Genomic DNA, 13,839 nt, shown 5'->3' with positions numbered 1-13,839 from the left:
CTCTGTGGCAGTCGCACCTAATGAGAACCCTGAGGCAGTACTCAGGACTGTGTGGCAGCCACTGGGGCTTTAGGCGAAGTTTACAACCACACTCGCAAAAAATGCACTATGCTGTGCTGCATCCTGGGCACTCAGTGTTTACCTGGGAATCCCCCGGCCTCCTCCTACACTCACTAAAAAGTTATTTTAGAGACACCAGAAACCAAGTAATTCCAGAGTAAAACCTTACCTAGAAGAGGCTGAACTTCACGGTTGCGCCAACAGAGGAAGTGGGAGCCAGTGGCCTTTTACATGTACAGATTGTTTATTTAGCCCTTTTTCAAAGGTCTTGACCTCCAGAGGTTTAAGATTTAAGTCCAATCCAAGTGTCTGCAGAGAGGAAAAGGGGACCGAGGGTCAGGAGAGAAAGCAAATGAGAGAGGCGAAGAATCTCAGCTGCTGGGTGGTGCTCCCGGCCTGAGAGCATTTGAGCTATTTTCAGCATTACCAGCAGCTGGACTTGTCTGCAACTGGGATGAAAATGCCTTGCCCGAATCACCACCCCCGGGGGGGAAAACCAACACAAACCAGGAAACTCACAACCGCTTGGTTCATTGTGCAAATATTCATTGAAATTTTGAGGAAGACTGCCAGCTCTATTGAAAACACACACACACACACACACACACACACACACACACACACACACACACACACACTACTTGACTGAATCTTAAAGGAACACCGATTGTACTTTGCTTCAATCCTGAAGTTTTCATAAGGGTTTGTTTACGTGGTCAGTGCAAAATAAGATGCTGTCGTGTGTTGACAAGGGAGAGTTCTGATAATCTCCTTGGCTTGCTCACAACGGGTCTTAACGCAACATTTTAAGTCTCAGGTGGGAGTACCAGCTACCAGCCAATTCTTAAGACCACAGGCAAATGGTTTCTTTCTAGCACACACCTACATGTCCACTTTAACCATGCTATTTTTGAAAGCTACTGGGTTAAGCTGATGACATTTCTTATCTGCTGGCTAAGACTGGGGGGGACCGTTCCGTGACATGATGCAGAGAGGCTTCTGCCTCCACATGCCCAGTGGAAAAAGTCATTCGTGCTGGGTCACCAGCCATGACAGGCAAACTTAGAACTTCTTTTTGGTTTTCAGAATGAATGACCACAATCTATAGAGAAGCTGTATTCATACATTGTGTCATTTAGCGTTTGTGTGGCAAGCATCTCTCGCTCACTGTATGCTGAGAACTCTGAGAAATAGGCGGATAAACATTGCTTTGGCATTTACGGATTTGTTATACGCAGATTTCAAAAGTAAGTAAAAACAGAGCCAAGACCTTTTTTTTTTTTTTAATTAACCAAGAATGAATAAAAGGACTATGTACTCATGGCTGTGTCACTAGGCCCTTGTGATTTCACTGTCCTACCTACCTTGCTTTCTATTGCTTTAATAAACACCACAACCAAAAGCAACCTGGGGAGGAGAGGGTTGATTTCTTCTTACAGATCACAGTCCTTCACTGAAGGAAGTCAGCGCAGTAACTCGAGGCAGGAATCGAACCTAAAGCCAGGAAAGGAAGCAAAGACCACGGAGGAATGGCGCTGACTGGCTAGCTCACCCTGCTTTCCTGTGTAACCCAGGACCACCTGCGCAGGAGTGGCCCCTCCCACAATAGGCTGGGTCCCTCCCATATCAATCACAGCTTAAGAAAATGCTCAACAGCCTTGTCTACACAGGCAATCTCTCAATAGAGGGTTCCTCCTGTGTTGTGTCAAAAAACCAGCACAGCTACGAGGAAGGAAAGGCAGCGGCTCTACCGAGGAGATGCTGCACTATATTTTTTTTAAAGCCTTCATCTCATGAAGGTGGAATCCCCGTCCAGCAACACAGAGCCATATGAGCAGTGAGGAAACAACCTTTGACTGGAGAGCTACAGTAGGGTTCTCCGGTCTTTTAGTTCTTTGTTTTGAGACAAATACAAAACCAATTCCTTCTTTGCGTCGATGACATCGGGATCGGGATCGGTTTTTAAAAACATAGTGGGCCAAGCATGGTAGAGAATAAGACATGTCACGTGACCCTTTCAAGCAGTATAATGGTGAAATCTTTCAGATGAGTTTATCTTACACTAAAATGATGTATCTATTTCTAATTTTAAAAAAACCTATGTCTTAAATTTGAGCTATCTAATTATAATCTTAACTTGTGTTAGCTTTGATTTTTAAAAAAAAGTATTAGTTTTAAAATATCATTATAGAAAAATGCATTTTTCCGTTTGATTAAACAGTCATACTTTAGACAGCGTTACACCCCTACCAGGTTAAAGTCGATTCTTGATTTCCTTATTGAATGACAATTCTACAAATAAAGATTTGAACTCTATTCTCAGATAGGTCCCATAAAATTATTCCTATAGCCTCCTTCTAATAGTTTACTTACAGAAAGAAACCTTTTAAAAATTTTGTTTCCTTGAGAAACTATAAACATTGATGAAACAAACAAGGATTACCTTCCTAAGTCCTAAGTCAGTTATTTACCTTCCTAAGTCCTAAGTCAGTTATTATTTTTAACCCTTGGCCGCCTCTTTTCCACACCAATGCCACGGGGAGCACACAGCTTCACTTTCACCTGCGTGGTCTTGTTTCCTCAAAACCCACACTCAAACAAAGAGGGGCTGAGTCTGACACCCGATTCCATCCAACATCAATCCTGTGATACTCTGTGTCTCACCAAAGTCTCCTTTGTTTCCAACGACCCTGAGCTGGGATCCAAACAGCTCCTTTCAACATATTCCATATCCCAGAGAACAAATCCGACTTGAAAACATATTTTAAAATGGTAAAGGACAGCCAGTTCTGACTTTTCTATCTAACTGTTGTGACTTTTAGCTCAACGACGATACTGATCACATTCATTCATATTTTTTTCTTTTTAAAATAAAGCAGTTTCAAATAATTCACCAGTGATTATATTAAAGTGAGCCTCTTATTTAGTTGGGAGATGTTAGGAAAAATAGGCAGAATGTCTGGGCAGAGATGTGGGCTCCAAGACAGAAGGTGGGACCTACACATGAGAGCCCTCTTACAATCCAAAGTGAGCTCAGCTGCCTCTGCCATATCACAATGCCACATGTATGTATCTGCACAGAATAGGTTTCAGACACTAGAGCAAGGATCGTCTCTCAGATGGAGCTTAGTGGACACACGGTGGATGCAAATGGTGAAAGGCAGATCACTTGTGCATTTTCTTTTCGCCAAATACTTAGCAAGAATCTAGATGATTCTGAGGTCAATGCTGTATTAGAACAGGCCTCACTGAGACACCCAAGAGGGAGGATCTTGCTAACTCAAGTAACACCCCAATTAGAACCATTGGAAAGACAGATATAAGGAGGAGAGAGTCTTTTTGTTATTCTTTCCTATACTGCTGTTCCTCCCTAAATAAATGAGCATGCCAGTTTTGAACTTGAATAACCCCATCACCCTTTCAAATGCACTCCTCACTGTGGCAAGTGGCCCCAGAGTGTTCAGTGTTCCAGAGGACTTAAAAAAAATCCTCACTGAAAAGGAACATCTGGGCTCACACTGGCAGCATTTAGGAGTTTCCACTCCGGCTGTAGCTCCATGGCATGGCTTAGCACATAGGTGGCATTGAGTCCATCCCTTAGCACATCAAAACAGAGAGAGACAAACAAGAAACACCCTCCCATTCCTGTTTTTTTCAACCCCTGGCTTTACTTTTCGGGCAGCTTGTTTTTTCTTTTTCTTTTTTCTTTTTTTTTTTTTTTTTTGGTAGGGTTAATTTTAGAGAAACTTTAAAAGCATGTAATGGTTCAAGACCCCACAGCTAATGTGTGTGGCTGCACTCAGTGATTTTTTTTTTTAATAGCATCAGAATTTCCAAGAACTTTTCTGTGCAGCTTCTTGAATTCATGTAGTTTGAAACGTGTAAAAAAAAAATCTTTTCTCAGGCGGAGAACTCAGAATTCTCAGCCGATCGCTCATCATTTCCTTTTGTTTGGGGGGGACTCTCAGGAGGAAGGAAATGAGTGTAGTTTTCCCAGGAATATTTGTTTTCAAGAGCTCACCCCCTTTGAAAAGTGAATTGTCCAGCAGACACCTGAAGGCTTTCATAGCTTTCCTCAGCTCAGCGGCATTGTCTGAATTCAGGAGAACAATGTGTCATTCTCTTGGGCAGCAAGACCCTCCAAAACACTGGCACGCATTAAAAAAATGTATTGAAAAAAAAGACATCAGTCAGATTCTCCTGCTCTGGAGACTATAGAAACCAGAGAAAGCTGAATTAAAGGAAGGCATGCGAAAGAGTGTAAAAGAAAGCTGAAGTTAGGGGCTGTTGCTCCCTTCAACCACCCTCATCAAAGTGCAAGAAAAGCATTGCACTTATTTTATCATGCAGTAGCCATCCATATGGTCATCTTCAAGTCAGCCGTGTACTGGCCAAAGCATCAATGGCCTGAGTTAGGAAACTGAGGCCCAAGACAGGGGCCCAATCACTCACAAAGCCTCTGCTTTACGCTTGCTAAACTGTAAGCCCTGACCAGCTTTAGAATCTGCCTCTACTTGGGGTTACCTAAGTTCCTCTGGCTATTGTAAGTATTTGGAGTTACCACATCATCCTGCTAATTACTTCCACTGCTTGGTTGTGGATGGGAAGCTACGGCTTTCAGAAGACTATTTTGTGCCCATGTGTAACATTATGCGGGGAGACTAGGTTTTACCAAGTGAAGCTGAGACCCTCACTGAAAGGTTAATGAACTATTATTATCAGACACAAGTTTTGTGAAAATAACTTCTTAAACTTTTGTTAAACTCAGTATTCTAGTTAACATTTTACCGTTTTAAAAGTTACTGCTTAAGGGGCTGGAGAGATGGCTCAGTGGTTAGGAGTTATTGATGTGCAGCCAAGAACACCTGAGTTTGGATCTCCAGGAGCCCATTAACAAGGTTGGCATGGTCTTGTGAGCACTAAGATACAGAGCTGGGGGACAGACAGCCAGACATGGGAGATTACCGGAGCTTGCTGAGTTCTAGGTTTAGGGAGAGACCCTGACTCAAATCATTAAGCCAGAGGATAATAGTAGAAGCAGACCCTTCTGCCCTCATCTCGGAGTAAAAACTACTTCTGTTACTTTTTTTTTCTTTTAAACTCTTTTCCTTACAGATTTTCAGGGATTAAAAAAAAACCCAAAAACATTTGTGAGATGTTCTACACTTAGAGGCTTGGCATACATGATGTCCTTGGATCAGAATCCCTGCTTTCTCTGTACTGGCATTAAAGGTATGCACTGTGACCTTTGGCACATTTCTAACTTGTTTTGTTTTATTTTATTTTTGTTTTTGGGTTTTGTTGTTGTTGTTGTTGTTTTGTTTTGTTTTTCAAGACAGGGTTTCTCCATGTAAGGCTGTCCTGGAACTCTCTTTGTAGACTAGGCTGGCCTCGAACTCACATCGGTCCACCCACCTCTGCTTCTCGAGTGCTGGAATTAAAGGCATGCTCCACCAACATGCAGACCTACATTTTTAACACTTTAAAAGCCGTAAGGCCGTATTCTCACCCCCCACCACCCCTCTCTCCTAGGTCAAATCAGGTGCCTGTGTTTGAGGGATTGACTAATTGACTTCCTGCATTTTCCTCACCTCTTTCTTTGGTCGATGTGATTCCCCACAGGTGTCATATCTGTTCCTGGCATAAAGTAAGTTCTCCACATCAAGTTATTGGAAAAAGAAATAAGTTAATGAATTCCTCAAAATATTAAGCAACATAAGCACACTTTTCTTATATATTTGCCAGAAATCGTGAAATAATTTCTTGTGAAAACCAAGCCCCTCCCAAAATCCTACCTCGTATTCTAATTAAGTAGCTGTTTCCAGTCACAAGGCCTTCCAGAATGTCTCTTTATTCCCACATATTTTGCTAAAAGGCTTTTGGAAGAGGCAGATATCACATGCGTCCCCTTGGATTTAATAAATCCTGTTATCTTTATAATTTGTATTTATATTAAAAATAAGTTTGAAATCAATGTTTCCTACACACATAGATCGTAGCTCCAGATTTCTCAAAGAATCATCTGACATTCTGTTGAGGTGGATGAATTCCTCAGATGAGGCCCCTAAGGAATATTTCTTCTGTGTGTGTGTGTGTGTGTGTGTGTGTGAGACAGAGAGAGAGAGAGAGAGAGAGAGAGAGAGAGAGAGAGAGAGAGAGAGAGAGAGAGAGAGAGAGACAGAGACAGAGACAGAGACAGAGACAGAGACAGAGACAGAGACAGAGACAGAGACAGAGAGATTATTCTGTTCTATTAGATGGGCCACACCACTTGTTTCCCTGCCAGCCATGCCTGCTGAGTGTATGAAAGTTTATGAACAGTTAGGCATGAGTTAAGTTGGACCAACAATGCTACCAACAACAGTTGCCCCAGACTCCTTCCCCTGGTGTAAAGCCCTTTTTCATTCGCACTTTACATTGGTTAAAGCTACAAATGAATTGCTAGCGGACCATTTAGAAACCAGACGACATGAAATCTTGTCGTCTTTGGGTCAAGGGACAAAGCAATGGCACCTACCAAAAGAGGAAGCGAGACATTTTTGGGGCCATGGCTGCAAAGTACAAGTCAAAGGTTCATTGAAGTCATTCATGGAGTGGTCTTTACTGTGTGTTTTACAAAGCGGCTATGTAACCTTTGTGTCATTGAACTCAGGAATATTTGGCACAGGCTAACGATGTGATGTTTTAATATGTGTTATCTGGTATATGGTCTTTGATAATGTGTAAAACACAGATTACCACAGAGAAGGATGAAAATATATTTTCTAAGTCTTTAAATAAATGCATAAATCAACTCATCAATCTACAGCATATTTCAACAGTTATCATTATTATAAGGTCATAGAGGTTCTTTTGCGGGTATGGGCGGGGGAGGGTTCCTGGCAGGGTTTCTCTGTGTAGCCTTGGCTGTCCTGCATTGTCGACCAGGACACATCGTGGCCTCGAACTCACATTGATCCACCTGCCTCTCCCTCCCTGTGTGATGGCATTACAGGCGTGCACCACCATGCTTGGCTGCTACTGTGCAATTTAAGTGGTTTTTGCAGCCCTGATTCCCAGTCACTAGTCATGAAATCCTTGGGATCTCTTTGCATGCTACATAGCTGCACTGGTGTCTGGCTGCCACTAGTGAGCTTCAGTCTAGAAGCTTCTTACTGTAAGACCATGGCAGGGTTAGAGGGTTGGGGCACTACGTCTCGTTCTCTGATCTCCAAGGAAAGGAGAAGGGCCTAAGGGTTTAATTGACCACCAGTAGCCAATAATTTAATCAATTATGCATGTCTAAGCAATGAAGCTTCTAAAAAAGGGGGAGGGGCAGGGTTCAGAGAACTTCTAGATAGTTGACCAAAGGAAGCTTCCCGGGATGGGTGTGTGTGTGCTGTTTCCAAATTCTTGCCCTTCGTGTATGTTTCTTCATCTGTATCCTTTTTTTTTTTTCATTCAAAATAAACCAGTTAATGTGCTTCCCTGGGGCCTTGGTTCACTCTAGAAAATTAACCGAACCAAAGGAAGGGAGATGGGGATCCCAATTTGTATCAGATAGTCCACGAGCTCAGTTTATAAACAATGGGGCTTGGGACTGACACCTGAAGGTTGGAAAGCTTGGGGACTGAGGCCATAGCCTGTAGAACGTGACTAGAATCTAGACTCCAGATAGTGTCAGAACTTAGTAGAGGGTGCCCAGGTGCCATCCAACTATGAACTGGTGGGGTGCTTACTGGTGGGAGAAATTCAACATCTTTTGAAGTCTCATAAGTTTTGTATGTTGGTTATTATTAAATAAGTGTATAGGAGAAACTGAGGCTGATTTTTCCCACTATATAACACACACAAACAATACACAGAAAGATAGTCTCACAAACACACACAATATACAGAATGCTAGAAAAGTGTCCCTGTAACTCATAAAAGTGAAGTACAAACACTTGACCAGCATTGAAAAGTAAGCAGGGCTGGTGGGGGGTACATAGGAAGGCCCAGAGAAAAAGCAAGTTCAAAGCCAGCCTGGGCTACTTAGCCAGACCCTGTCCCCACCCCACCTCCAAAGTCATACAAACAATTAGAGCCATCTTATTAAGTACAAAAATAAAACTTCTCCACATATGAGTGTAGGTTAGACATGTGAGTATTGTCCCTTATGATGTCCCTAAACCAAAGTCTTCCCACCATTTCTGTGGCTTGTTGGCATGCTTATCCACCTGGGTACAGATCTACCTCTGGCCCAGTGCTGCCTATTACTCCCTTCTATCTCAGATGAACAGGTGGGGCCCAAGTGCTGGGACCAAATCACTGTGGCTTTTTGTACACTCCTTTGTTTATTGCAGTGTGCCTACAAACACTCTCATGTTTCTGATGTCGATACGCAAAGAAGCCAACCTCCTACAAATACCAACAGTGGTTTGGTCACTAAAAAAAAAATGCCAGAAATTAGTTGTATGGGAGACATGCTAAGAAATGAGGAGTCTTAATTCAGTTTTATAAAAAAAAGAATGGTGTAGTTGAATATTCCCTTATGTTCTCTGGGCTGAACTAGTTTAGACTGGTAGACAGGAAATAGTATCCAACCTGCCATCAGTGGTGTGTCCAGAGAGCAGTTTTAGAAAAAGTTCACATTTTTACCCGGAAGCCAGTGCCTGCATTTTCTCATTAAGTGATTCTTTCTTTAAATAATATTTTAGTTGAAGAAACTCCTTGAGTCTTTTTCACAGTCAAGCCAACCTTCCATGTTTATTGCCCATTAGAATAATTGTGTTATAGAACATGCTTGTGGGCCACACCATTTTCTTCTTTATGAGTATGAGACTTGCTTTCCCATACTTCCTTGTATTTGCTCTGTTTAATAAGCTACATGACGTGGAAAGTATCACACATACACAGCCACAACACAAACTCGCTCCAGCAGGCTGCTTTTGGTCCTGTTCCATTTTGCCCTGTATTCCTCCTCCTAGTATGGACCGAGATGAGCTGTTATCCCGGGAAGCCCGTGCTTAGGGATAGAGAAAGGAGGTGAAACTCATACCAGCCTGCCTTTGCCTGGGTTCCTTGTCTGAAGCAAATCCAGCCTGTCAAAGGCTTTTAGAGCTGCATGGAGTTGTAGCCTGATTCTTAAGGCTGGAGCCAGTGAGCACAACCATCTAAGAACAATTTCATTACATCAGGGTGTCTGAGAGATAGCAGGGATACTAGGCCTGCCATTAAGATAGCAGGTAAAAATAGACCCAGAAATGTAACTCCTAGATACCAACGCCAGCACTGAAAATTGCCATTGCATTAGGTCTCAGGCCCACTGGGGTAAAGAATGCCATGAGGAATACAGTCAAGATGCCTGAAGCCGCAGGGCGTTCATTATTTGATATAATTTCTCTTCTTTTCTAAACACAGTAAAGAGGCTGGCTCTTCTAAAGCCGGCATTTAATGGTTAGTGATGCCAAAAGGACTGAGAACACAGCAGTAATTGTCAGGAGCCCCAGGGCAGGAACCCAGTGTTTATCCTGTTCTTGGTGATCAACGCCAGATCATTGTTCCAGAAAACTTTGAACAGGGTCACTTACGTAGCTTACCCAACTTTTCAAAATCTAAACTGAAAGACAGATTTTTTTTTCCTTGTTCCAGAAAAGACAGTTTGAAAACTTATTCCAGGTCAGCAACAAACAGGTCCAATTATGCCTTTCTGACAACAGTGGGATTCTGCTACCCATAACTGAGGTGAAGCTAAATTGAGTTAGGAGGCCCACTGTTTGCCAGAACTCAATACATGTGATCACATAAATGGGAATTAGTCTAAGGATTCTTAGGTTTTTTGGTTTCTGATTAAACACCTTAATTGAAGGAATAAGGGCAAATTATAACACATCTGATGGTATACTAGGGAGTAACAGATGAGTTTTGGTTTTTATATCTTTTAAGAACCAAAGAACCTGGCTGCTACTTTAGAATCCGACAGTTGTTTCTGACTATTGTGGCTAATTTGACACATGTGCTTTGGATGTGGTCTTAGGGTTTCTAGAACAGTGATAAAACACCATGACCAAAAGCAGCTGGAGGAGGAAAAGAGCTTACTTGGCTTACCTATCTTGAATCATAGTCCACTGAGGGAAGCCAAGGCAGGAACTCAAAGGGGGCAGGAACCTGGAGGCAGGAGCTGAGTCAGAAGCCATGGAGGGGTTCTGCTTACTGGCTTGCTCTTCCTGGCTTGCTCGACCTGCTTTCTTAAAAAAGCCCAGGACCACCAGCCCAGAGATAGTGCCACTGACAATGTACTGGTCCCTCCCCCATCAATTCCTAAGTAAGAAGAGCCTCTCCTTGAATTGGCCGCATCTGGGCCCCAGTTTCCTTCACTTTGAAAATGAAATATCATACCTGGCCTGAGAGCATTTTACAGAAGACTGAGGAATAGCGTGCAGGGGAAATCACTCCTCACAAGAAGTAATCATTAGACAGTTATTTTCAAAAGCTACATGGAAAATTGCTTTCTAAATGTAATAATTTAGCTTCAAACATGTTTGCACTTTTAGTTTGCTGATGGGAAAATGAAATGGATTGGATACACCTGGATATTGAATTTAACGCCCTTATAATTTATTTCAGATAGCTCACACTCTGGGTTTTGCTTGTTTTCCTATTTCAATTTTAAGTATGAGTTCTTGGAATTAAGAAATTCTCATCTCATGCCTAGTTTTGTCCTGTGGTTGGTGGGTAGTCTTTTCAAATCAATGACATTGTCATCTCCTGTGCTAAGTAGAAGGCTAAAGTGGGATGCTGTTGGTATTCATGGGAATGGCTTGCCCTGTGCATCTTGCTACAAACACACACTAACCTATGGTGGTTGACTATAATTATAACCAATGATAGCTGAAGTCCAAGCTCTGTCTACTAAAGTGATGATTACCTTCCAAAAGTGAGGCGTGGAGCCTCCTAGAACCAGGCAGTGCTGTGCTCTGGGATTTACTTCTCCGGTGGCAAGGCACGCTATTTCAGAGGAGTTGCTTAATCAAATACAAAATGTTGACAACAGTCTCTACCTACTTGAGAGCCCTGTGAGAGAATTAAATGAGGCCGTGAGCAGTGGCTCTCTGTAAGTGTGTGTTGTAGAGAGAGATTTACTATCATGGTAGCAGGTTGGCTTTGTCCTAACAGACTTTAAACTCTTTCAGGATAGGACCTTCTTTTTGAAAACTTGAATGTAGGACCAGTGAGACGGCTCAGCAGGTCAAGCACTTGTTTCCAGGACTGCCAGTCTGAGTTCCACCCCTGGTGCCTATACATGGTGGCAGAAGAGAATTGAGTTCTGTTTACATGGGCTGTAAGAGTGTTTACCCATACCTCCCACCCACAAATAAGTAAACAGAAGCAATTAAAAACTTGAATGCAGCTAGTTCTTTGTACCGTGCCTGGTTGCCAAAGGTGATGAGTGAATACATTATAGAAGAGAGGGCTAACCTGAAAGGAAAATTAAAATACTGGCAGTAGGTAATAATAAGACTTGACAAGTAAAAACAGGTATTGTCTAATTGAATAGATACACTAGAGAGGAGACCTAAATAAATGGTAAATTAAAAACCATTTTCTTTACAGGTCTTAGAGAAGAGTGGTAGTCTCTGAAAGACAGAGAAAGGTTGTTACATTGATAGTCATACTATCTGAGGGTATTATAAATAACATCTGGAAGTGGGCTTACCCTATATATGTATATATATGGACTATATAGTATACATACATACATATATATTATCACTTCTATTTTCTTATTTTGTAAAAAGATGGTAATTACCTTAGTCCCTTGATTACTATGAATCTTGTCTGCTTTAATAAAATTCAGAAGCATTTTGTATGAACCTCACTTCCGATTTCTGTCTGCTCCTCTACTCCTGTTCTGTGTCTCCGCTGCCAGTGTCTCCACCTTAGGAACTCGAGATTTTATTATGGCAAATCCCAGTGAGACACCTCTACATAAACGCTTAGCGTGTTATCCCAATTACCACACTTCACAAACCTGACACAGTCTGAAGGCCTTCGGGACCAGTTTTGACTGTAGGTATCTGTCACTTTTCATGTGTTCTTAAATAATGGCTGAAAGAAACATCCAAAGCCAATGAGCCTTCACATTTTGAAAACTAGAGTGTGAAGGATGAATACATAGAAAAACCATCACTGAGTGAGGGGCTGACAACCACTGCTCCTGTCGGAGGGGGAGGGGCACAAACAGACCTGTCACTTATTTGTGATGCGCTCGTGTCCCCAAAGGTTCCTGTGGGTTTATGCCAGGTACAGCAAGGCTACCCCAGTGTCAAATGCTGCTTTCTTTCCTAGGAAGTAGCCTTGATAGAGACTGGCTGTTCAAACCCTGATGAACTTGCTGGGCACAACAGCCAGCTCATTTAAGTATCCGGTGGTTGCTTTGATGGAGCAACAAAAAGAGGCTTCTATGGAGAAAAGAAAAGAGACACCACCAGCAGAGACAGTGAGAGCTGCAATAACTTGAGACAGGGGGAATAGAATATCTTCTAAAGAGAAAGAGAAAATTTGGAGCATGGAGGCTGAAAATGAGGCACGTTTAGTGAAGGCATTAAAAGACACTCAAGTAGGGCAACAATGCTTTCAGAATCAGTTATCAAAGGAGAAAATGTTATGCAGGATAATTAGAAACACGAGTCAAGAAAGGAGGTAATTTTCAGAGATAAATTAATTTCTGTTAATTTTAATTAATTACTTAGTCAAATGCTCCTGGGAAAAGAAAGGAAGAAAAAGTCACAGCTGAAATATTTTTTATAGCATTCTATTGTGGTTTATTTATTGGTAAGTCTAAAAGTTATTACAGTGTGATGAATCCTAGTTGCAAAGACAGATAAGGAGGTCAAAACTGAGGTTGCCCTTCGACTTGCATATGCAGTGTTAGGTGAGGGAAGGGGGACCTAAAAAGGCCAGGACACGTGGTGCTCATCATTTTACCCATCCTGAGCTGTAAACTCTGGCACCTCCATCACTCTGTAACGTGAACGCTGTGTTGTGGTATTGATTAGGATCTACCCGCTTGGCCTCCTTAGAAGACTTGCACACATTTGAACTCACCTTTGAGTCTCCAGAATGGACTTGGGCACCATGATCTATTTTGGGTGGCTACAAAGGTACTGGAAATTTCAAGTTGTAATGGACACCACGACCTATAAACTTAAGAACATGAGCTAGCAAATCGAGGATCCCAGTGTTACGGGCTACTGCGGGCTCCAGCTCTTCTTTCAGGTGTTTGACTTGTATATCCAGAGCAGGTCAGGTCATCTTTGTTGTGATGGCTTTTCTTCTTTCTCTTTTGGCTAATATAATAACTAATGCTCTTTTTCTCATCCTCAAAAAATCAGCTTCAGGTCTGTTTTTAAAGGACTACTTTTCTACCACCCTGAGATGACTAATCAATCCTTTTTTTTTTTAAATTCAGAGGAAATGAACTGACTTCTTTCCCCTTTTAACAAGTCCTGTGGAGAATTTCCCATTCCTTCTCATTTATCTCAGTCATTTTATCTAGATGAATGAGCTACAAGGCTACTCAGAGCTGCAGTTTCTGAGACATTATTAAAAATAAAAGCAAAATAATTTCATTATTTACCAACACTTAGTTTTTTAACTGAATAATATTTATAATGATTACTTGCATATTATATGACTATTATATAGACTATGGTATATATATTATTTATTTATTATGTACACTTAAAAAGTTAAGTAAATTGATTTCATAAGAAACTATGAAAACATATGCATAAGAAACTATGCAAATATGGCTTA

The 13,839-nt window shown here is 41.7% G+C and overlaps 1 protein-coding gene across 17 annotated transcripts in view; it reads right to left on the bottom strand.

Annotated features, from left to right (window-relative positions):
* The window catches only part of SORBS2 (sorbin and SH3 domain containing 2), a 203,954-nt gene that overhangs the window by 174,189 nt on the left and 15,926 nt on the right, over positions 1-13,839 (bottom strand). For all 17 annotated transcript variants that reach the window (XM_084758917.1, XM_084758907.1, XM_084758924.1 and 14 more), the window contains exon 2: positions 230-369. The gene's annotated coding sequence lies outside the window, so the exon portion shown is untranslated. The remainder of the gene's footprint in view (positions 1-229; positions 370-13,839) is intronic.

The sequence above is a fragment of the Acomys minous genome, assembly GCF_964271855.1.
Source record: "Acomys minous genome assembly, chromosome: 15".
NCBI classification, from domain to species: domain Eukaryota; kingdom Metazoa; phylum Chordata; class Mammalia; order Rodentia; family Muridae; genus Acomys; species Acomys minous.
This window is presented reverse-complemented; position numbering and strand designations above follow the sequence as displayed.